Source organism: Drosophila subpulchrella, chromosome X (assembly GCF_014743375.2).
Source record: "Drosophila subpulchrella strain 33 F10 #4 breed RU33 chromosome X, RU_Dsub_v1.1 Primary Assembly, whole genome shotgun sequence".
Classification (NCBI taxonomy): Eukaryota; Metazoa; Arthropoda; class Insecta; order Diptera; family Drosophilidae; genus Drosophila; species Drosophila subpulchrella.
The window spans coordinates 5,069,469-5,095,611 of NC_050613.1; the positions used below are offsets into that span (position 1 = coordinate 5,069,469).

Genomic DNA, 26,143 nt, shown 5'->3' on the forward strand with positions numbered 1-26,143 from the left:
GGACAGGGATAGGAACAGGGACACCGGCCCAAAAGTGGAACATGGTGCGTTTGCCGCAATGCACAAAGCTGCCGCAAAATCTCATTACGTTACGTATAACGTGACGGGAGACGATGGCCCGGCTACCAGCTACGTGTTTTCAGTTCCGGCCCCCCTTGAAGCACCCTGACCCGACGCCTCTGGAGCATCTCCCACATGCGTGTTCAGATTGCTGAGCTCGTCAAAATTTGTAGCCAAGAGTTGACTCCTGTTTTTTGTTCTCCTTTTTTTTCCTGCTGGGTGGCAGCTACCAAAAGCCAATAAGCTCACATTAAAGTTGCCAACGACGGGGGGTGGGGGGGATGGGAGCTATATCATTGTCTTCCCGGGGAGTCAAGAAAAATTTGCTAAATTTCAAGCCATTTCCTGCGCTAACCTCGCTGCCACTCCGACTCCAACTTCCTTTGGCTTTGTGTTTGGGCTATTAACTGCTCGCATCAAGTTGAAAGCCATAAAAGAGGGGCGGGCGAGGGGGCGTGGTGGCAGACATTATTAATATGTTGCAATTATTTGTGCATGCGAGTGCGGGGTCGGATTATGGGCGATGGGAGGTAGCGAGCTTAAAGCGCTTGGCAGGTGGCGCATAAAAATTGCACATAAATGTGAAAATGCGTATAAAATGGCAAACAGGGGGTGGGAAATGGGGGAGAGAGCCGGGAAAGTGCCTCAAATAGACTACAAATATTATTCGAAATGGGTTCCCGTATCTATCAAACGGAACGAACATTGACTTAAGGTCGAATTTTTATATGCTATTGGTTCAACGAATCCATAATACAATATATTTTTAAGTGGCTGCACGTTTTCAAGGTTTCAAGTTCACATGCGCTGAGTTTTTTTCGAAACGTTTTTAAAACTAAGTGTGCACATTTTTTAAGGTCCTTCTCTTTTAGCGTAGTGTTGGTAAAACGATCGATAGCACTATCGATAATATCGATGGTTTGTAATATCTGGGAAAGATCTATATCGCTCATTCGTAAAATTAGTTTTACATTTTTGGTACTTTTTTTGGAATATAAGAGAATTCTATGGTATATTTTTTAAAACACGTCGGAATTTTAAATGTAAATGTTCATCATCAACATTCGTTTCAATTTTGGCTTTTTGACAATATAAGGCTGAATAGAAAATATATAAGAAAATTATTAATATCATTTTTGCTTATTTCTTATATGCAATGTGGTGTTAAACATTGTATTGTGTTTGGTTAATTAATTTATTGCCAAGGCCAACAGGAGTATGTTATGCTAGATATCACATTAGTAGGTAATGCTAAGTATTAGTAATTGATGAAACAAAGATTGGCAAACATACAACATTTAAGAGCACTTATCCAGTGAATCACTTATAATGCTTTCTGTGACAACCCACGATTTTCGTAGACGAGGTGCCGCCGCATTAAAGAAACGCGTTAAGCGAGGGCCACACACACACGCACATTAGCACACAGTTGGGGCCCATCCCCCATTTTCCCAGCCATTTCCCCATCTCTCCATTTTCCCCACCCCCATATCGCCATCTCGGTTCCGCTCGACTTATTTCCATTCCACTCTTACTTGTTGCGCCTTCCTTTTCCTTTTCCCAGCAGACATCGAGACGCCGTCGGCATGCACTTGCAGAAAAGCCATAGGCACAATGGGCGGTGTGGAAAACTGCGGCTTGGAAAAGGGGGGAAAGTGCTGCGCTGATTTCTGTCGCGTTCTAATTGCACACACAGCCCTACCAGCACACAAGGCTAATGGTCCACTGAACATGTTTAAAAACAGTTTACGGCCAGTTGAGGCTGCCTAATGCGATTAAACGGCAGAGTAGCGCCATTACCTTAATGCAAAGAGCCACAATAAAGCATAGAAACCTCCTACTAGAATAATTGATGCCTCTTCAATCAGTTTCCTGAAGGCATATAGGATTCTTCAGCGTTTCAATGGGCCTATGTTTCGAAAATTACCCTCAAAAGTGTCTAAAAGTAGGCTACGATGTACTTAAAATCAGCTAGTTCTAGGGATAAATACCGTAATATTATAATTATTTATTTTATTACTCTAACAACTCTACTAGATACATTTAGACTTCTTCTTTTAGTAATACAATTAAATTTACTAATAAAAAACATCTCGTTTACAATTGCAATCAAGTACAACAAGTTCACGACAAACTGCCTAAAAGTATGCTGTTAAAATGTTTTTATTTGGTTCTTCGGCTTACAAAAATGTGTCAAAAAATAATATACCATTTCGATCTTAAATCATATAAAGTCAGAGCAGCGTTACATTTTAATGTACTTCCCAATTAACACACGTTTATAAGTCATCCCTAAATAATAGATTTTCCTCTGCATAAATGGATTGCACAAACTGCATGTTAAATTAGAAATTCTCTGGTTTATTCAGTAATCGAAGTTGATAATTACCCAACCGCAATGGCCAGTAGCTCGACCCCCTTTCGTTTAATTTGAGCCAGAATTTGACAGTTATTGGACAGCTGAGCGAGGACCCAAAGGGGGAGTGGGTAAATGCGAAACTGCAGCTTTCTGATGGTTGCCGTTTGAGGTTAGACGAGGACACAGCCGTTGGCAGTTGGCATTGACCTTGACACACACTCACACACACACACAACGTTAATCCGATACTCTGGCAATTACATTCCACATGTGCCAGTCCCTGTCGTCCTCCATTTGGGCAATCCATCAAAAATTCCTTTGTCTTTCCGGGTAATTTTTTTGTCGCATGCTTTTTTATTTGCATTCTTTTTTTGCGAGCAGTGTATCAACTGACGCTACGCTCCGACTGTCACATGAAAGTGAAGCAAAGTCGAAAAAAAAGTTTCGCAAAAAAGATGGAAAATGCGAAGCGAGGATAAGGCAATAGTGAAGGAATCAGGGGCAAAAAAGTTGGCAAAGCAACAAGCTGCGATGGCGACGATGAGAGAGACACTCACACAGACACAGCCACACTCAGGTACACCGGAAAAAATATTTAACGATGATCAATTGAGTCTTTATTGGAAGGAAATGCATGGGAAAATAGTTAATATATTTTAATTAGGGTTTTCAATTGCGTTGCAAAAGTGTAATCTCTATAAGTTGGCCAGACGTTAATTGTGAAAGTATTTTCTTAATAAATCATTGGATGAAATTGCTGTACTAAAAAATACCAACTTTTTATTTTTGATATTGCTTGGTATTTTTGAGATAAAAGGAAACAGGCCTCATTTTACTTAAATTGGGAATTTAACTTAATTGGATAAAGATGGCCATCCAAGTTCATTACTTGTTTTGGTTCGGCACTTATTTGGTTTCACCAAAAATTGGTTAAAACGCGAATTCTTTAGCTAATCAAATGGGCAACATCTTAGTCAAGAATTTCACGTCTTCAATGTTTGTTTTTCATTAATGAAATATCCAAAAACCAAATAACCGCAATTTCTTTGGCAACTAACTGTAATGTAATGTTGAACAATATAGTCGGTCAACAATGGGTTGCCAAAGTAAAGCAGAGCAACGAAACCTACACGCAAATTCTTCAGGGACACTGACTGTTTAGTATTTTTGTAGTATTTAAAACTAATATTTTAAACCATTACTTCTAAACAAGTACAACAGATTGGAGTACATAGATTAGAATGTTAAAGGCCCTGCAAACTATTTTATTTGTTAATTATTTTCGATGCTGCGTAAACTTGTACACCTTTCAAACGTTTGCAACGCAATGTAATACCCGAAATTTTGAATACCGAATTGGTATTTTGTGTTACTTTAATCGCATATTATATTATTATATTACAAATTTATATTTTGTGCCGTTCGATATCGAAATGAAACTGAGGCTTATAATGTTACGTAAGGATTTCTTTTAAAATTTTCTTTTTTTTTTGTGTACCCATCGAAATACCATCCGCATCACTCATCCGCCCTGTGGTGCTTTTTTCTGGTCTGTCTCTTTTGTGTGGAGATTTCTTTTCGCTTTTTTTTTGCCAGCTTCCTTGGTCGACAGCGGCCTGTTGCGCCTTTTGCGTGTTGCTTACAGTTGATACTTTCTCCCGCCTTTCTCCGCTTTCTCTTTGGCTTTCGCCCTGCCCCGCTCAATCAACAATGGGCATGCCAAAATGTCTCGTTCTGCCTTTTTAACAAGGCAACTGACGCCGCTTTTTTCCTTTGCTTGCTCCGCACACACACACCAACACACTCACCAACACACGCACATGCACACCTTTTTTGTGTGTTTTACCCTTGAGCAACATTTTATCAAATGCAAAAAAAAGAGGAAAAAAGTAAAAGAAAATAAGTAGACCCTCGCAAAAAACACTGCCTCTCTGTGTGCTCGTGTTTGCTGCTGTGGCAACAATTTATGAAATAACTTTGGCAATGCCGCTGCCTCAACACACACACACACACACACTCACATAGACAAACACACTCACCTACTCACACAGTCGCATAAAGAGATACTCAGATAGCGGGCAATGAGAAATAGAAACTCGCGTAACAGATACACAAACTCAGCCAAACTCAACTTAACTGTAACTGAGTGTGTAAGCAATAAAAGGAGGAGAGGATGAAGAAGGGGAAGAGGAAGAGGAAGAGGAGAAGAAGAGGAGAAAGGGGCGGGGGGGGGAGGAGTAGTCAGCTGCGAGTTAAAAAAAAAGAAGATTTGTAAGAGAAAAGAACGCAAGTGTAACTCAAGTGAAGACGGAAATTGCGACCCACGGGGTGAGTTTTCAGGAGGGGTTTTCCAGAGGGGCTTTCCACAGAAATGGGGGGTGGACATATCGAATCGAAGGGGAAAGAGGAGGATGCGCGTAAGGCAGCCTTCTCCATTATCACGATGCGACTTCAGTGGCGTTCCTACTTAAGTAACATTCCACGTTTCCTGGGGTACACTCACCCCCATTTCAGCCCCTTTCTCCCCCATACCCCTTACCCTTTCCTGTTATCTGCAAAGCTTGCATACGACGCGCAGGAAAAGATACAAGATACAAGGTATAGTGCGGCACAATGGCATTACGAAAAGGACGAGCAAGGACACGGCAAGGCATCCTAAATTTGATGATATCAGCGAGGATTCGCTTTATGGCAAGTGAGTTTTAAAACAAAGCCTTTGAGAGATTGCCCAGAAACGAAATAGAGAGCTTGGTTCATTGAGTTATAGACTAGAAACCTTGAAGCTGGCTTACGATAAATAACAATTTTTCTTTACTATTTATCGGGAAACGAAACATACAAAGATACACTTTAATACACAGTGCAATACGAAAAATGTAAACGCAGTTTGAATATCAAAATATGAAAGTCTTCGTCTGAAGAAGTCAACTCCCATTTGGGGTAAGGTTTAGATATTATAGCGGCATAAGGATATGGTCTAAAACTTGATTTCCAAGGACATTAATTCTTAAGCTCAGTAAATATTCAGATATTTGTCTTAAACAAAATATAAATAACTTATTTCTTAGCGGTGGTTGTGAAAATGTAGACTCTAAAATGTACAAGGAATAAAACATTTGGTATTAACATACTATAAAAACAATATGGTATTTTTCCGAATTCTAACGCTTATTTTACGATCTAACACTTTTTTTCATTTTAAGTTCCTATTTCATACCCATTATAACCTAATAAAATGGAAAAAAGTGTGGGAACACACAACACACAACCAATTTCAATCGTCTCTTAAGATATAGCCAATTTGCACTTGAAATCTAACTTCGCTGTAATATACCAACGCGAGCTAAGCTAAAGGAACCCCAAATTGGGTTTAAATCATTTTGTTTTCTCAGTCTACTAAAAGACCGAATAGTAACGTAACTAAACTAGTGCGATTAGTGGGCATTTTTTTATTGTAATAAAAAGATGATTACTGTTGTAAATAAAAAGAAAGGTCTTAAAGAGAACATCCCCCTTGGTAGAATTAAATATTATATAATAAACATTTAATAACTAAAGTTCCATGAGAATTAATTATAATACCTTATGAACTCCTAAGATGGACATTTGGCACCTTCTGTGAAGATATGATGAAAAAACGTTCAAATCTCCCGACTTTGTTTTACCATTTAAGGTAATTTTAAAGCAACCCACTAAGCAGCTATTTACCCTTTGAATTTCCCCGAACAATTACACTTTGTTTAACTCGCTTCCTTCGCCGTTGTTGGAGAATTGGCCTTATAAATGGAATTCGGCCTATACAAAGTACCGAGTACCTAGACTCAATCAGACTGTCAGTCCCACTGGCCCGGGCCTCCATTCAAGTTCGAGTCATCATTTCAAATTCAAATTCCCTAACCCCTTTTCACCGAACCGGGTTTCGGGAGTATGTCTTTGGCAGCTCCTCACCATTTCGCCTCGCTCTCGTGCAATCATCGAAATTTATAAGCAAAGTTCGGCAGTGGTGGGCGGATGGAGGGGTTGGTGAGGGATAGGGACCCAAGCAAATGGTAAAGGCAAATATTTTTGAAAAGTTTTCCGCCCCCCGAAGGAACCGCCCGAAAACTAAATCAACTTAAGGGGCGCCCGCGACTCTATGATTCCCGATGATGATGATGGTGATGAGGATTGTGATGAGGATGGTGGTGGTGGTTGGAAATGTTTTTCGGGTTAGCCTTCGATGCTGCGGTTCCTTCATTATGGCCCAGAACCAGGATGATCATGATGAAAGCTTTAGATGAGGGATTGAAATGGGGATGGTGATTCAGATGATGATGAGCCCCGGCACCGAACTAAACTGAAATTCTTTGAGCAGATTTCTTTGGGCTGTTGTTGTCTGCCCCTGCAATTCTTTTAAGGGATCAATAAAACAAGTTTAAAAATAGCCCCACGAATGGAGGAAGAGGGACTCTCTCCATTTCCGAAAATCAGCAAAGAAGTAACGTTAAAAATTCGGGCAACTTTAGCTCAACTTTGTTTACTCAATTAGTTTGTTGTTGCTGTTTTCCCTTTTTCGACTGCTTTTGGCCTTATTTGCTGGTTCGTTGAAGATTTTTGGTACGGCGGGCCAAAAGGGGGTGGGCGGGAAGAGAACCGCACTAATTGGCTTAGAGCGACAAGCGAAAATTAACTTTTATTTTTATTTATTTTCAGTTTTTTTTTTCACCAGTTCAGGCTCGACGCAAAAGAGCGAGCACCGAAAAGCGAAAAACGAAAAACGAAAAACGAAATAAAATGGAATACAATTTTCCATGCCCGTCAACTCAAAAAAGTTAACAAAGGAGGGGGGCGGGCGTGGCCGGGGGCGACATGGGCTAAGTGGGCGTGGTGGGAAGGCGAGAGAAATCGGTAAAATCAACAAAACACACGCAAGATAAACAGCCGCAGGAGGAGCACAAAGACGAGCCCAGTTTTTGGCTTCTGCGGTGGCCAGCAGCGCATTACGCAGCCGACCCGTTGGCCGCCTTTGTTAACCGCCGCTCCACGCTCCACACACAAGTGGCACTTGAACAGGCCGCTCGGTCCGCCCCCTTTTACCGCTTGTTTGGTCTGTCAAATTTATGTTGGCTAAATTGCAATATCAATAAGCCGGAGAGGAGTGAAGGAGGTCGAAGGGCAAAGGGCGCAGGACGCAGGACGCGGCCCAGAGCTCTGGGCAACGGCATGGAAAATTGCGAGAAAGTTGAACGGTAACGAAATGGAAAGTTTGCCGATCTGAGGTGGAGTTCCTTGCGCTTAAAGAATCAAGCACCTAATCATGGCCAAAATGGGTGTATAAATTTCTTTATAACGTGGGCATTATTGGAAACTCGATGGCAACTGCTAGACCACAGAAATTGAAAGGCAATAAATTAGAATAGATTGGTGATAAAAATGCAGCAGGGAGACCAGCCCAGTTTGGGAAACTATAAAAGGCCACACTTTTACTTTGTGGTAAAGAAACGATTTTCTTTGAATATGTCGTACGCTGCTTTTGAAAAGGTTGAACGGTGAATTATAGAGCGTTTTCCATAATTATAACCCATTTAAATCAGAGTATGGGGGTGCAGGAAATTTTAAGTAGACTACTTTTCTCTTTCAAAGATGATATGCTACTGCCTTTATTTCCGAACGCTCGTTAAGTCGAGCAGAGCGGAGAGTTATTAGAGGGCCATACGTAAACATTAGGGTTATACAGTATTTTGTTAATAATCCGATCCAACAAAGGTCTTAAGATTACATTTTTCAAAATGTATTATTATACTCCGATCGTTAGATTTCATCGTGAAATGAAAGTCAGAGTTAATTATAAGTTGCAATTAGTTACATTTTCAACTCAAATTAAGCATTTCAATAGATTTTCTAATCTTGATCTTAAATAAGACAGGAACTCCTCAATATTCTGTTGCTATTCCTTCAGTTTTCGGTAAGCTACGCTGAGATACTCAGAAACCTCTACGCTTTTTAGTGCTTCTTTTTTATTGTTCGGTTAATCTTGACGGGGAAGCCTTCCAGGTGAGCCTTTCATCCGAGCTCTGTTTTTCACCGATAGAAGTATCGATTTGCTTGCGCTATTTTCGGTTAGCCAGGCGTACGGGGCGTATGGGTGATATGTGAGTGCGTGGGCAAAACAAGCTGGTGCATCTCCTTGGCACAATCCATTGCCTACTTATCGGCGCTGAAAGTTGATGGCTTGAACGAGAGTTTTCCCCTTCGGCGATGCCGGTGTGCAACTATCCATCAATGTTTGCACAGGTTCGGGGCGAGGGGTTTCCAATTATGTGTCCTGGTGTCTCGATGTCCTGGTGGCCCTTGCTCCTGGCCCTCGGCAAGTCACTTGAGAGCGGAGGGGTAGTCAGTTCTCTGTTTGCCTCTTGGCGCCCAACAAGTGGCAGCAAAATGTGGCAATCTGTTTGAGGGAAATTCCTTTACACCTAGTTGTCTGCGTCCCTTGACTTTCTGCCTGTCTGCAGTCCTTGCAAGGTGGTGTGGTCCAGGGGTCAGGGGGTGCTGTGTTCCTGTTGATAAGCTAAAGCGGACTTACGTAATTATCCCCAGTGAAACACGGGAAAACGGCAGAGTAAAGCCGAGCTGAAAGCTGAAAAAGCGCTCTCGAATCGTCGGACTTCTCCTCGAATCGCAAAATTGCAACAGTCCTCGATGTCCTTGCCTCACCCCTCACCCCTCACCCCCAACCCTCACCTCTCACCCCGTCACGCATCTGGGTCAAGGACTCGGCTGCAGCTGCGTTCTGTGCCATTTTCCGTTGCCGCTTGCCAATGCCAAACATCAAATTGGCATCAAGATCAAGGTCGTTGCCCAAGGATGAGGCAGCTGGGGCAAAGCCGAGCGGGAGTTGAAAGCTTAACAAGCGGAATTATAAGCATTTCGCTTTAGTCCCTACCTCGTCGTCGTCCTCGTACCCTTGCCCCCAACCAATTTGCCAATTTATTTCGAGGGCTTAGACCCGGGGCGGCTTATCTGTCGGGAACCAGTCATCACCCTCATACATATATCCTTATCTCCGGAGGGGGTAGGGTCCCCTTCCCTAAGTCAAAACACACACCTGCTACCCGCCTCCCACAGAAACTTCTCTTAATGGTCGTTTAATGGCCAGGCGCGGCTCTCGTGGCTCGGTTAATTGTGCGATTTTTGGCCAGTTTATGTCGACCAACGCTTTTTAATGTGGCCTAAAGCGGCCGAGTTGGGCATCTGCCAGTTGTGCTGTGCTTTTATTGATGGCTTCGGGCCTTGCCAGCCATGGTGGCCACATGTAATGGCCGTGTTTTTGTGGGGCCCTTAAAAGTTATGCGTCCTGTCCCGCCTCCACCCCTTAACCCCTCTGCCCCGCATTATCTCCCCGTCAGTTTGTCAATTTGTCAGGCTGTCAGTTGGGCCAAGAAGCTGCTGGTGTTTTTGGCCATGCTCTTCAGGCGGTCGGGCCAAATGCCGATTAGAACTTTGGCAATGGCAACTATTTTCTTGGTCAGTGAAATGGCACAGCATTTATATATGTATACTTTATTCAGACTGTAATCACCTTGAATAAATCTTGAAGTTCTAACCCTGAGGTTCTCTTGAGTGTGTATCTTAATTTGGTTGGAAAAGAAAGCGGCACTAGAGCAAACTTAAAGGTTAAATCAAATTTGTAAGCTCTTGGCAGTTAATGGTCTTAAAGGGTATTTAATTTGTCGCTCTTGTGGATTTCATTTGTCCTATTTTCATTTCTTGGGATTACCCGGCTTTCCATGCTTAATGTGGCCATAATTCCGTGTTAAAACCAAAATCAGGGCTTCTTGAAATCATTGCCAGCTGATCTTTGAGCTGCCATTAAAACACTGGGCTTTCTGGTGTCTCTAGTGTCTGATTAATTAAAGATTGCGCCCAACTGCTGTTTGTACCCGATACTCGTGGAGTATAATGGTATAACTGATTCATCGGAAAGTATGTAACAGGTAGATGAAAGCGTTTCCCGCTCTATAAAGTATATATCTTGATCAGAATGACTAGCCGAGTCTAACTAGCCATGTCCGTCTGTCTGTCCGTCTGTATGAACGCTGAGATCTCGGAAACTATAAAGGCTAGAGAGATTTGGCATGTAGATTCTTGAGGATCTTGCGCAGCGCAGTATTATTTCAGCAAGGTGGCACGCCCTGTCTACCTATCTTATCCACGCCCACATATTTGAAGATTTTGACCTTGTTTGAAATATCTATGTATATCCATATACATGCCAAAAATTGTTAAAAGCTGACCATCAATTAAAATGTTATAAGCAAATAAAGGAATGGACGCTAGGTGGCGCAGTGGCGTGGTGTGCAATTTTGGGAACAGTCGCTTTGCTGCTTGCATATCTCCATCTCCCTCGCACTCCGCTTAGCTGAGTAACGGGTATCTGGTAGTCGAGGCCCTCGGCTATGGCGTTTTATTGTTTCTTATTGGGAACCCCCTCGTTTTTTACATTTTCCAACCCTTTTCCAGAGTTTTCCCAGTCGCCACAAGTCGTCGAACAGAAGCTCAAGCTGCCACGCCAATCAAGGGCTCAGTTATTCAATTGGTTTAATGATACATACGTTAATTGAGCAATTTTCACACGCTCTGTTTAAACGACATCTCCCATTTCACCCACCCACCCTTTCCATTCGATGCCTGGCCTAATCGTAGTCATTTATCGATAAGTGCATAATTAACTTTCAATAACTAGTTAGCTATTTCCTTTGTCCGACTCTCTCTTTCTATGTATACATCTCTCTATCCCTTTCATGTTTAAGTGGTCCTAATTCGAAATCACTTAAAATATTTTCGTTTATACAAATGCAGTTGGAGCGAGATAGCGAGAGTGGGCGCGAGGAGACAGAGACAGAGACAGATAGAGGCAGTTAGATAGAGAGAGCGAAAGAGACAGAGCCAGGGAAACCAAACACATGTGTGTGCGTGTCTGAGTGAGTTTTGCTTACATAATAGACACTTTATTACCATTAACTTAATTTACATTTTATACAAATGCGGCGCGAGTGGAGTGTGGTGGTCGAGGGGGGAGGGGTTGATAGCGATGAAAGGGTAAAGCATACGTGTGTGCTTACTAGTGTGTGTGCGTGAGAGCTTTTGTGGTCCTTCCACTGTGCGTGGTTGTGCGATTTTGGGTCTGTTTTGGCCCACACACACACACATGCCAACTCAAAACGCACACACACACAGCCCCCAAAAAGAGAGGGATAAAAAAACGACAAAAGGCCGGGTGAAAGTTTAGTCGACCGTAAGTTATACCCTGTATAATTTATCCCGAAAATATAAGGTCAAGAATAAGAAGAAACCTTTTATAACACCAAAAGAAGTAAAATTGGTCTGTTAGTTCCTAATACTAAAATAGGAAATAAAATATTTGTTTCAACTCTTTTTGTAAAATTTGTAATATCACTCATTTATTATTATTATTATTATTATTATTAAATGTTCGACCATAATGTAAAATGTACAGGCGAACTTAAATTAAGCTATAGCTACGTGGCCTTAAGCTTAAAAACTAGATAACAAATTTCAATATTCATTTCTAAACATCATTTATCTATAAGTTTACAAGCTTATTAAATTTCTTTAATTATATTATTAGAGCGCTGGGGTTAAATATGGATTGTAAGGGGTTTGTGGAAGTGAAGAGAGACGATCTTATGGAATCGATATAGGAACATTCTATTAGGATGTGTTCACCTAATTCTAGAAAAAAGCAAGTCATAAATATATATTTTTCTCATATCTCATATTTATTAAGATTTTTATCTTACTGTGGAATGCATTTATATTCAAAGTAACAGTAGGCTATATAAAGAAGTTTAACCAAACTTTTGAAATTTAAAAAAAACTCACTTGCTGGAGAATAGAAATTTGAATACATATCATAGTATACTCAAGGGAACTGTAATACCTGCACTATAATTGATAAAAGACAATGCATCATATATTTCCTAGTGAGTATACTTTTGGTATTTTAATGGTTTATATTCAATTCAATTAAAATTTTTTATAAAGGCTTATATATTTCCCTATTTTTAGTTCTTACCTTGAAAATCTTTGTGTATATGGGCATTGAAAACACTGGCAAAAGGCAAAAGGCTTATGTGTTTTACAGAACACTTTGCAACATTGTAAGTGTAGAATTCTTGTTAAATTTTCGATCATTACTGCAAGACCTCCTTGTCGATATACCCAAACTTTTATGAGGGTATCCAAATCGCTGTGATCCCCTTCCGGATAAATTCAATTTGCGATTACCCTGTAGCTGCTCATTGCTGGCTGACTGCTCGCCAAATCTCTTAATGAGTGTGAATTTATGATTACATGCATTTAATGTGCCCCCTTTATCAACAGCACCCCCCACGCCCCTTACTATTCCCCGGCGCGGCACCCCCCCCTTTGGCCACCCATTTTGGCCGCCCAGCTTATGGCATGCAAATTGAGACACTCGCCGCTTTTTTTGGGGGTGGCTTCTGGCCAGAAGGCCGTGGGCGCTGCTCTGTGCGCACAAGGACATTCACTTGCTCCTGCTCCTGCTGCTCCTGCTCCTGCTGCTGCTGGCTTTTCGGCAGCCTCCAAACGATGATTCTGTCAATTTGAGTAAATCTTTTTAATGGATCGCAAAAATTAATCGTGTGGAATATTTTTTTTTAACTCTCTGTGTGCACGATTTTTACCCACTCGCCACTCGTGTGTGCATGTATAAACTGCCACTTAAGTTATTTGTCAAGCGGAAATCGATTTTAGTTTTTCAATTTTTGCTGAGTGCAGAAATGGAAGGGAAAAATGGTGGCCAAGAGTGGGGGGGCAAAAGCTGCTTGGGAGCCATTTTTATTTGATTTTATTGCGCAGCATAATAAATAAATTAATATACTTATGTATGTACGTGTGTGTGCGACTGTGCGTGTGTGTCGAAGCAATTTACAATTCATTATTTTGCCATTCTCAATTTCAATTTTGCACACATACACTCGACTGTCATCATAATGTTTCATTTTTTCACCCCCTTTTTCAAGTGGGCGCCACAAGGGGCGTCCATCCTGGGGGGGTTTTGGCCTCCGGCGGAGGGTGGTGGGTGGTGGGTGGTGGTTGGGTCGTTGGGCGAGGAAAGTTCGAGGGGCGTTGACTGGTTGGCGGGATGGGGAATTCCTCTGGGCAGCCCCAAGGCTCCAAGCTAATGAAAGCAAGCGAGACGAGGAACGAGTTCAAGTGGAATTTATGTCCACTTGGGGCCAGTAGTGCACAGAAAGCACTGAAAAGTAGGGGGGCTCCTTTATAATGTCCGACAATCGTAACACATTTTTGTTTTAATTGCAAAATGCAGGCGAACAACATTCGCACAGTAATTCGTTGGCATAACTTTTGTCGCAACAATTTCGACTTTCCCAAGCAAAAAGAGTTTTCAAAAAACAAACCAAAACAGATAGAACACATTTTATATAAAGGCAGTACACCATTTGTGCGGCTCTCAAAAAATGTACATTTTATTAAAATTAACACTGGCATACCAAAAAACATGAATGTTAAATCAAGTGTTTTTCCAAGACTATAAATAAAATATAAAGAATATTTAATACTTCTTTCCGGTAATTTAAAAAGAAAACTAAACACATTGACAATGGATATAATTGTTGTTTAATTTTAAACGGAATTATCAAACCATTTTTGTTGGGTTTCTAATAATTACTTACTTGCTATTTTATTAAAAACATTATTTCAGTCAGCTTTTGTGGCCACATACGATTTTAAAAGGATACCACCCTAGAAACTAATTATCTTTATTGTCATGTTTACTATTTTTTTTTAAATCAATTAAAAAGGAGAACAATTTATTGCCACGTAATCTTACATGCGAAATATCTATCATTTCGTAGGGGAGTGTAGTGCAAAGTGACGAACGATTCGTTTTTTGAATGTCACTTTTCCAAAAATAGATATTTTTCAGCAAAAAGTTTCAGCAACTTTGTTGTTGTTGTTGTTGAGCATATTCCTGTAAAAGTTCGATGTAAATATTATTCATATTTTCTTCAAGAAAAGTTGAAAAGGTACAATAATGGAATACAAATTTAACTGTACACCTAAAAAATGATTACTTGGTTTAAATTCAACAAATTAAGTTGTTCAATTTCTAGTTCACTAACTTCAACAAAAAATAATTGTTTTTTTAGTAAGTTACTTAGGCTTTAAAAATGAAACAAATAACGAAATAATGTCAACAAATAACAAAAAAAATAAAATTTTCATATCCAACCCTTCATTCGTCACGATAACCTACAAGATACTGCTTGAAATACGCAAAGTTCCATGAACTGTTGCTTAAGATCTTAATAAAACGTGTTTATAATATATTTGTCTGACTTGGTTTTCCCCAAAGCTTTGATCTGGTACTGCTGAAACCCTTATTAATTAAATAGGTTGTTTAATTTTTGATCCACCTTTTTAGTCCGAATTATCTCACGAACAAATTACGCGAGTTCTTAATAATATAATTGTCAAATCGTCAACAATTATTTGGAATTTTTGACGTACTTCACATGTGAGATTTGCTGAGTTCGTATCCTTACCCTACACTCCCCTACATATACAAAATGTTTTTCGACGCAACTTAAGTCCACACCCAATATTTGTGGGGCTTTTAGAAATTAAATCATGCTGTGGCTCTTAATTGGTTTTTCTGAGAACACTTCAGCTTGGCGGGTTTTTTTTGTCCATGGTTTCGAACTTATCACTCTGGTCATAAAATTAAGTGCTCAAGTTTGGGGAAATTAAAGCGATCTTCTGGCTTCCCTCGCCGTCCCTCGGGGTGAACTTTGAGCTTTTCCCGGGCCCAACTATCGATTGGGCTCCTCTCATTTCTTATTAATGCCACAGAGCCGAAATTCTTTCACAAAATTAATAACAATAATCGTGAGAGCCGGGCAAGGGCAGCAAATCAAATTGAGTAAACTTGCGGTCTCGGGGGGCCGATGGGTTGGAATGGGGATGGCTATGGGGATGGAATGGAATGGACGGGGGATGGGGTTTTCTGGAAACCACAGAATGTATAGACTTTGCTTTCACTTTGTAGTCGCTTTTTTCTCTTCTTTTTTAGAATTTTTCTGCGTTTCAGCCGCACTCCGTTTGGTTGTTTGCATTCTGCCATAAATCATTAAAAGCACATCAAGAAGGAGTCGGGGGAGGCTGGGCGAGCGGTGAAGGCCATGGCCATGGTGAAATGGGAGAGAAAGTGCGGGGCGGGACGGGGCGGGAGCGGGAGCCTCTCCAAGGACCAAGTCGAGCAATATTCAACAATTTATTTATGTTTACGCACCACAAACAATTGAGAGTGTGCTGGAAAACGCTTTCTCCTCGCCACCGCCGCTTTCGCCGCCCCTTTCTCAATGGCTGTTTGAGTTGGTCAGGGGCGAAATGGTTTAGAGGGATGTCCTCGCTCCGAGACAGAGGACATTTTCTATTATTATTTATTTGCTTTGCTTACACGGCAAAAGTTTATGTGACACGGGGGCCAATATTATGCAAAGGTAAATACATACATATTTGCCATATTAAATGTTTCAATTTGATGGAGTGCATGCTTTAAGCCACATCCGGAACAACATATATCCAGAGATTCGGAAGAGATTTAATTGTATTAATTTGGTAGAGTTCCATAAAGGCAAAGTTCAGATATTCCTCCCATGCTGGACCCTGGCCAACGAACTCGCCACTCCGGACGCTTCGAAATCAAATTTCATCATGGCAAGGTCCACCCATAAATAAAACGAAGGCACAAAACGACAAGCAGAGACTCAATTATGTGACTATATTTGGGTATTTGCGCAATACCAATTGTATTTACTGCCCGCCCCTTTTGGGTCTCAAGTTTTCACTCGAACTTTCAACTTTTAACGTTGATCAAAGGAACCGGAGGGGATAATCCGCTCCGGTATTAAGGGGATTTCCCCAGTAAATGTTTAATTAGACAAACAAATCAGATCTGAGGCGCAGCGCCCACATCCTTCGAGCCGAAAGCCGGAAGCCGTGTGGTCCCTATCCGTTTCCGGATCCGGATCCTGGTGCGTACCAGGTGATGCCGTCGTTGCTGCATTAATTGCGGGACAACTCTGTTAAATAAACAATTAATTAATGGCAGTGCGGAGTGAGCGGGCATTATGAATGATAAATCATGCATGATTCTCTGCTGATTATTTCCCAATGATTCTATGAATTTTTAATCCCCCGTGTGTGCCATTGCGAATGCGAATGGCCCAGCCTTTTGTTTCGCCTCCTGGGTAATTGAGTTTCTGGTTCATTTGTTCGTTGCAATCGCCAGTGGCCAGATACAAAAAAAAACAGGGCAAAAAATAATTAACAAATTTCGAACTCTAATTGTTCTGCCTTAATTACGAGAATTGCCGAAAATCTTGTTTTCAAGGCAATGCGGTAAACTGCCCCTCTGGGCAACAAATGTCTGATAATTGGCGCTATTTAATAACTGCATAACTGCCGGTTGGCCGGCTAAGTGGCCGTTTAATAATGCAATCGATTGGGTATTACATTTCGGCAACATGAGCTCCGTTCAATGGGTTTTGCATTCTCTATTAGTGCGTTTATGCGACTGCTGTTTGCTAAACTCAATGTCACGCCCACAAAACATTACCGAAATCAAACGCGTTATTAAAATCAATGATAAGGAAAAGTACAAGTTTTACTTCCGGATTCAAATTTTATTGCTGCATACTTTTAGACACTTTGATACGCGATTCCGGAATCTATTATCTATGTGTATAGGGGGTGTCAAGTAGATCACAAGTGGTTCGAAATCACTTTTAAATGTCATATTAGGAGCCTTAAATAACAAATGGTCCTCATTCTGAATGAATTTATTGTACTTCTGAGCTAAAATTATATTGTTGCATACTTTAAGGCACCTAATATGACATTTATCTCTATTAAATGTGTCGAAAAGTATGCAGTGAACATAAGATAGTCATTTATGAATAAATTCATTGTACTTTTATTGTTGCCTACTTCTGGACCCCTAAAATGACAGTTAAAAGTGATTTCAAAACTCCAGTGATTTGTGTGGCACCCACATATATCTCTCTGCTAGCATTAAAGAAAACTTTTACACACCCTCCGCCCTTGTTAATATATGTGCTATAAACTAATTTTCCCATGGGTAAAGGCAAATCATCGATTTCCATCCATAGTTGTCAAATAAATATTTGTTTTTTATCAGTAACTTGTGTTGCTCAAGCCAATAAAAGTCTGTTAAACCAATTCAAACTGCTGCCTTTGAAATACTTTAAGTTCTTGAGTTATAAAATTCGTGTTGGCAGATCAATTGGGTAGTGCGACTTGCGCATAAACGAATATGCACATGGTGTGTTCGCAGATGGGTTCTTAATAACTTTAGCCCACTTCAGCGCACTCTGTTACTTGTCAGAAGTTTTCGCTGCACTCTGACTGGCGCCCAATTTTGTGCAACATTTTCGCCACCTCCTGCCTCTCTGTCCCCCGCTCGCAGGCCGTCTCGCTCGCTCTTTTCTGGCGCTCGCGGGCTGTGTTGTTTTGCGCCGTGTTATCTAAGCTAATTAGTTTTGCACATTTCGACGATTTTTCGCAACGAGGGGAAGGCCGGAACTGGGAATGGATGGTAGAAATCAGTTGTTGGTTCGGGGGATAATCTTGTGGTTGCGGTTAAGTATTCCTCTCCAGCTTTTTCATATCACATTTGGCCAAACTGGCTGCCACATGCGTGCAGTCACATCGAAACCAAATTCAATTAAATGCGAAATTCCATTCAATCAAAAACCTAATGTCAAATCCGACTTTTTTGAGCCCCCCCCCCCCATTCCCCCCCCCCCCCCCCCCCCCATCGCTTCGACATTCTGTTGTTGGCCATAAAACAATGAAAAAATGCTGGGGCTCTGTGGGATAAGCCTGGTAAAATATTACCTACAGCCTTTGTTCCACAAGCAGAGGGCTCTCTTTGGCTCGGACAATGAGTGAATGCACGTGGGGGACCTGGATCCCTGGGTTGCACTGGTACTGTGCTGGCGGCATTGGTTCTGGTCCACTCGGTTCCTGTTCCAGTACCGTTCCCGGACTACCGAATACGGCTTAGTTCCAGAATCGTTTGTGGCTTTGTTAGGGGCCAGTAAGCAGCTTACACGGCTCCCAGTGCCCTCTGCCTAGCCATTTTTGCCAGCTGCATTTTAATTACCTCACAACATTTAATTAACATCCCGAAAGATGGGACTTTGGGGTTCGAAGCTGGCAGTACCCTTGGGACTCGAGGCAATGCAGTTTGCCAGCATTTTTCTAAGCCAATGAATTGAGGATAAATACATCTAAGCAGAGAAATAGTCCCAATCGCAGTAGTATTTATTTACTACATTTCAATCGATGCTTATTTATATAAAGAGTTACAAGAACTTGTGTAAGCCAGGATACATAGTGATATTGGATAAATACAAATAAGCAATAAAATAATCCCAATAGCTGTGGTATTTATATAAAATTCATATATCGATGGCATTTCATATGTAGAATTACACGAATTTTTCTAACTCAAGAAACATAGTGATATTGGATAAAGACATCTAAGCAGTAATAAAGTCCCAGTCGCAGTTGGTTTTTATATAACATACTTATCGACGGCCATTAATATTTAGAATAACTAGTATTGAATCTCTGGATAAATACATATATGCAGAAAAATAGTCCCAATCGCATTTGTATTTATATCAGTGCTATTTAAATCGATGGTATTTCATATGTAGTATTTTTCCAAGTCAAAAAAACATAGTGATATTTGAAATTGCATTTAAGCAGTAAAATATTTAAATCGATGGTTATAAATGTGTTATCATCTATATGTAGACTTATATTGTTTTTCTTACATCTTTTGAAATTCTAAAATATCTATTAAATTTGCCCAAGAACAATTTACATTTTATTTTAAACATTGTCCATACAAGAAGTTTTTCCTCACAGTTTTTCAAGTTCTGAAATATCTATTAAATTTTGCCAAGAACAATCCATATTTAATTCTAAACATTGTTAAAGAATGCCTTCGGCTGATGGGCATTTTACACCCTAGAGGGTACTGAAAGCGAGTGGGACAAGGACGGGCAAAGAGAGAGAGAGAGGAAAAATGAGAAAGTGGGGTGAAAAAAGCGACGAAGCATTTCGAAATACTTTTTTCTGTGAAATTAAAATTGTATTTTAGCCATAATCTGTGCAATTCAATGAGCAACATGCGAATTCAATTGAATTCAATTTGATTCAATTGGAAGCAAAGGAAGAGCAGACAGAGCAGAGCTCGCTGAACCAAGGGGGGGAGGGGGGCAGCAGGAGGAGGAGGGGGAAAAGGGGCAGGAGGGGCAAAAGCTGGCAGGACTCGGTCTTGTTCAATGGCCAACGAATTTGTATGGTTCCATAAAAGAGGAAGACGACACACTCACACAGATACACACACAGAAAAAGTGGGCGGTAATGGGCAGTGGGCGTAACAGTTTACAGTTTTACAGCTCGCTTTTTTCTTGCCCCCCCACCCCCCCCCCCCCTTTTGCTTTCCTTTTTGCCCCACTGTTTTTACACATTTTCCAGGGGCAACGCAAATTTTCTAGCATTTCCACTTGGTCCACTTGGGTTCGATTCGATTAGGAGTAAACGCCCGCCCACTGTTCATCTTGGCCTGCTGCAAATGCATTTATGTTTTAATTCGCTCATCCAACTTTGTAGGTGATGGGCATGGGCGTGGGCGTGTGGCGTTGTGGGGGGGGGGGACGGGGGGCCTTCTGCCGTCATGTGCTGCAATTCAGTTAAGTTTTGATTGCTATTTTCGCTTCGCTTCCTGGCCGGCAGCTCGGCTGCTGCCACACTGTTGCCAGCGGCAGCAAATGTGTGACATTTCCTTTTCCGCCTGCCGTGTTAATACATTATGCAACAAACCCCACACACACACACACACAGACATAAAAATACATCCTTGACAACTTTTTAGTTGTAAATTGCCGAATAACAAAAAGAGAAATATGTAAAAAATGTACGTACAAGGGCTGGCGATAACAATGTTATCAAAGCCCCAAGGGGGGGCTAAATCAGAACCAAAAGCGGAAGTTCCTGGGAATCGTTGCGCAAAACGCATCCCCTTGTGGAGAAGGGGGGGGGAGGGGTGAAGGGGTAGGGGGCTAGTGGCCATCAAAGGCAGAGCCCTGACCTAGACCGGTTCCGTTCAGGAGCCTGAGCCTGAGTCCTAGTCTGAGTCCGAGTCCTTGCCGAAGGCCACATCTTCCTTGCATGTCATAAACAAGCTTGTCAAGGGTCTCCACGGGCAAAAGGCAAAGGAACAGGAAAATATAGGAAGGAAGCGGAAGTTAAAGATTTTCGAGAACATTTTAAACTGCATATAGGAAATGGACACATTGTTATCCACTCAATACCTCTAATATTTGATGGTACCAGCCATCAGTTTTAGAGATTAAACAAAAATAACCGGAGGAAATAATGGATATGATATGATAATCATTTGGATACAATTAAGTATTAATTCTTTCTCGGTCTAGGAGTTTTGGAGAACAATTTGAGGGCTTTGTGTCTACCAGCTAAAAAAAGAGCATTGTCGCTATATGTCCTAATCGGTTTTAGAGATTATAGAAAAATAAACGGTGGAAAAATATTGATAAGATATGATAATCATTTGGATACATTTTAGTAATATTTCTTCTTCGATATTGGAGTTTTGGAGAACAATTTTAAATTGCACATAGGAAATGGACACATTATTCTCCACTCAATACCTCTAATATTTGATGGGTTCTGGGTCTACCAGCCATCAGTTTTAGAGATTAAACAAAAATAACCGGAGGAAATAATGGATATGATATGATAATCATTTGGATACAATTTAGTTTAATTCTTTATCGATCTAGGAGTTTTGGAGAACAATTTTAAATTGCACATAGGAAATGAACACATTGTTCTCCACTTAATACCTCTAATATTTGAGGGTTCTGTGTCTACCAGCTAAAAAAGAGCATTGACGCTATATGTGCTAATCGGTTTTAGAGATTATAGAAAAATAAACGGTGGAAAAATATTGATAAGATATGATAATCATTTGGATACATTTTAGTATTAATTCTTCCTCGATACTGGAGTTTTGGAGAACAATTTTAAATTGCACATAGGAAATGGACACATTATTCTCCACTCAATACCTCTAATATTTTATGGGTTCTGGGTCTACCAGCCATCAGTTTTATAGGATAAACCAAAATAACCGGAGGAAATAATGGATATGATATGATAATCATTTGGATACAATTTAGTATTAATTCTTCCTTGATTCAGGAGTTTTGGAGAACAATTTTAGATTGCATATAGGAAATGGACACATTATTCTCTAGGTTCCTCTAATATTTTATGGGTTTTCGGTCGACCAGCCAAAAAAAGGCAGTGTTGCTATTAGTAAGCATCAGTTTATGAGATTAAAAAAAGAAAGGATAAAATGATCAATTGGATGAAATTCATTATCAGTTCTTCCTAGATCTAGAAGTTTCAAGAAAATATTGAATTGCTTATAGGAAATGGACACATTGTTTTCTAGATTCCACTAAATACCTCTAATTCTTGGTGGGTTCCGGGTCCACCAGCAAAAAAAGGGGAGTGTCGTTATTAGTGACAATCAGTTTGATAGATTAAAGTAAAGTGCCCGAATAGAAAATTAAAGGGAAATATATAATGATCATTTTCGTGCAATTTTATTCTTCCCAGATTTCTTTGATGTGTTCGCCATCTTGCTTTTTGCTCTTCATTTCTATTTTGGAGAGTTTCGAATGTTGCTGCATTGGTCTTACCCAAAGTACTTTTAGGCGCTATCTTGATCTTTTTTCTCTTTTTCGATTTGAGAAAATTGTATAGAGAGAGAAACACACAATCAATTTACCATGTGAGAATTAAATTGATCCTTATGCGCTTGAATTTCTGTGCGGCCAAATAGTATAACGACCAACCTGGTTTGATATTAGCATTAAAGTATTTGTTTCCTCTATATGTTTTCACGCAAAGTAGTCTTTCAGCTTTAAAGCTATCTGCATGCATCTTTCTCAAAAATCGTTATCATATAGGAATAGAAATTACCATAGGAACATTCAAGTTAATAGAGCTTAAAGGTTCAATTCCTAAAACCCTGACCCCCTAATGGCCCCATCCGATGTCCCAAAAAATCTGGTTAGCAGAGTACTCCCAGAAAGGACCCTGCTGCCATATCCTACGATGTTAAAGTGGCACCGAAGCTACCACAACGTGCCTCTGAGGGCAGGACGAGGGGTAACCAGGTGCGCACTTCCGTTGCCAGGTGCAACTGCTGCTAGCTGCAAGACTGCATGTCAAAGTCAGCCAAGAAAGCCGCAATCATGCTGTTCCTCTACGGAGTCCCCTTCCGCACTGCACATAAGCCTGCACGAGGAGTTCTTTGACTACTTCAGCGGCCCAGCCTGTGCTGACAGACCTCTGAATACCCTTTTCAAGTATATGGCATCTCAGGCGCAATACACTTGTGGCCCGGGAAAGCGGTTGACATATTTGATATACCCAGATACTTGATGAAAACACACAGGAAAAAATGGCGAAAGTTGCACGCACAGAGAACAAGCATTATTCCCCTCGAGCATTTGAATCTCAATGCGAATGCGAATATGGAACTTATGGTGATATGAGCGCTAGATGTTGGATGCCGGCTGCGAATGCGAATGCGAATGTGAATGCGAAACTGCCAGTGGCCATATGCGGTTTAACCCCTAACCTTTGGCTTTTCAAATGTCCACCTCACTCGGGCACCCGGCACTTGTGGGTGAGTCTAAAAATGTCTCTTCAGAAAATGGAAAATCAGGGGGTCGCAAAGGCAGATCGTCATAAGAGCCCCTAGACCCAAACTACTTAACGCCACTTAAGTGGGACGAGGCAGTCCGAGTAGGGACGTGGTATGTGACTGGGGCCAGGTAAAATGGAAGCGATATAACAGGAGAAATTACCTAGACCGCGGCAAGGATAAACAGGTCCCATGACAATTAACAGCAATTGGCAGGACAAGACCCCAGTGAGTTGTGCGCGTTTCAATGCCAAATGTTAATGCCCATTAATATGCAATGTTGAATTAAGGGAGTGCGAGTGCGATTGCGACTGCGACTGCTGACTATGCTGATGGATATCCTTTTACCCAGACAGCCAGTCCCACTCCTGCCAGTGTAAAGTGCTTTGTAAACTTTTTTGTGCAAGTCCATTAAACAAAGCTAAGCTGAAATTGAGCGTGGCGACCGAGCAGGGACCCTGAAGAGGTGGAAGGACAGTGGGACACAGTCACTGCGTCTATCTGTCAATCGGTCCCTGCTCTCGACTCGGCATCTCGATGTGTCCGTCTGGCCGGTGCCGAGTCAATCAATCACCCACAAAATTGGGCGGACTGGCAGTGTGGCGTTGAAAATGTGTGTGCCAACTCAAATCAACTAACCAAATACACACATCACATGCTCTGGGGCATGGAGATGGAGATGGTGGCCGAGAACCAATTTAAATGCCATTTTATTTTCCTTAAATACATATCACCCAGCTTGATTTTCCCAATCAAAAAGAGAGTCGAAAAGTGAAAGAGACAATATTTCGATGAAGTTTTCGGTTTGCACATTTGGTTATGGCCAGTTACAGACGGAACACATTAGAAAATTTCATAATATCCGAACCCTCCTTGATTCCTCAAAATAGCATAATGTGAACGAAAGGCTGTAGGCTGTATTAGGCTCTACTTTGACATTCGGTACTGCTGGCAGCATTAGGTGCCCATTTGGTCTGGGCCACAATGCCTAGTATAGACGGCCGGTAAAGCCGCAAAATGGGGGGAATGCAGGGCCAAAAATGTCAAAAGGGGCATGCAATAAAGGATCTGCAAACTGACTGCAGTGCACACGAAATTAACCCCAGCTAGGAATGCCTTTCCCGAAATGGGGTTGGATTGCGCCCTATGGTGAAAGCCTGAAAACAGCGGGTGGCTTTTCGGAACTAAGCACAATTCAAATTCAGTGCAGCGTTTATTTGTCTTTCGGAACATGGTAATAATATGATTTTTTATTCCAGTCATTAGTTTGTTCGCTTGTAGTTCAATAAGCTCAATATTTTTTCGAGCTTTCCAGTCACCTCAGCGTCAGACAATGGAGCATTTCCCGGAAGGATAATTGGCGGGGAAAGAAGGAATTCGGGAGGGCAGGACTTCGAGAGGGGGCGTCCAGGCTCGGCGGTCCTGTCAGTGGCATAGACAGGCTAATTAGCTCCAACACAAAGCCGCAACTTTGGTGTTGATTGCCAATTTACAAGCTTAATGAACTTGCGACTTGCGACTCGGGACTTTGGACCTGCGATTTGCGATTTGCGACTTGCGGCTTGCCACTTGCGACTTGCGATTTGCGACTCTCAGATGCCCAAGTTGCAGGAATGACGGATGTGGATGCGGTCGCGGATGGCTATGCAAGTGCGCTTAATCTAATCAAATTTGTGTTTGCTAAAGACCGCAGGCCAGTGGTTGAGGTGAAATGACTGAGATGATCCAATAAAAGCTTCTCACAGATCGCTTCCGATTGGCGAACTCAATGAAAGGGCTAAGGAAACGCATCAATATTGAAGGCGGGCTGCCACAACGTCATCATTAGTCGCCGGATACCCTTCAAAGGAAAAAGTTCCTATTACTTCTGGCGACAGATGAGGTTGCGGCTTAAACACCATCGCCATCGCCATCGCCATCGCCATTAGATGGATGCAAGCCCATCCCCATCCGGCAACCGCCCTGCGAAATACAAACTCCTGTGGCATCTGAGTTATGGCAAAATTTCATTTCAACTTTTGCATAATTTTATGCTTATTATGGCAGGGCCGTCCCTAACTGGGGGCCCGGAAAAGGGGACCGACCGGGCTGGGCTGAGCTGGGCTGGGCATTCATCTCCAGCGAAGCGAAAAGTCCCTGGATAGTGGCTTTAATTACTTTGATGCATGATTTTGCTGCCATTTGCAATTTGTAGCCGGGGATAATGAGCAGGAAGAGTGAAACTTGCCCCGTCTTTATTTAACCTGCCACACAGAGGGGCACGGGGCACGGGGCACGGTGCACGTGAAGGATTCACACATGACCTGGCCGGACGTAATACCCTTCGGGCACCATGGCACATGCGGTGTATCTGGAAATTGGAGTGCGCAGCGGGAAAAGCGCTCAAAATATTCACCGACTATTAGAGATGAAGCAATTAATTCGGCGTGCAGAATCCTTGGGATTTTGTAATATCGTATTCCTTGTAATCACTCTAAAAGGGGTAACCTTGGCATAGGAGCTTATTCGAAATGCTGTTTAGTGAATAGGGTTTTTAAGGGATACATATTAGGAAAAATCGATTTGTATGGGGCCAGGAATGGTGAACCTAATCTTTAAAGGATTCTAAGTATAACGCTTAACCACCTAAACGCGAATGAACAATAATGTTTAATGGATGAAAAATATCATAGTAGTCAGCTAAGATATATCACAAAATTTGAAACCTCTATTCTTGTTGCAATTAAGGGAAGGGAACACATTAATTATAAGCCCGATCAGAAGTTTTCGCTACCGATAGTGGCCTCCATCGATATTATCGATACTATCGAAAATTGTTGGGTACCGCCTTTTTG

General features: G+C 41.4%; 1 protein-coding gene across 1 annotated transcript in view; it reads left to right on the forward strand.

Annotated features, from left to right (window-relative positions):
- LOC119557108 (mucin-19) overlaps nt 1–26,143 on the forward strand; it is a 42,543-nt gene that overhangs the window by 6,005 nt on the left and 10,395 nt on the right. The gene's annotated exons all lie outside the window — the stretch shown is intronic.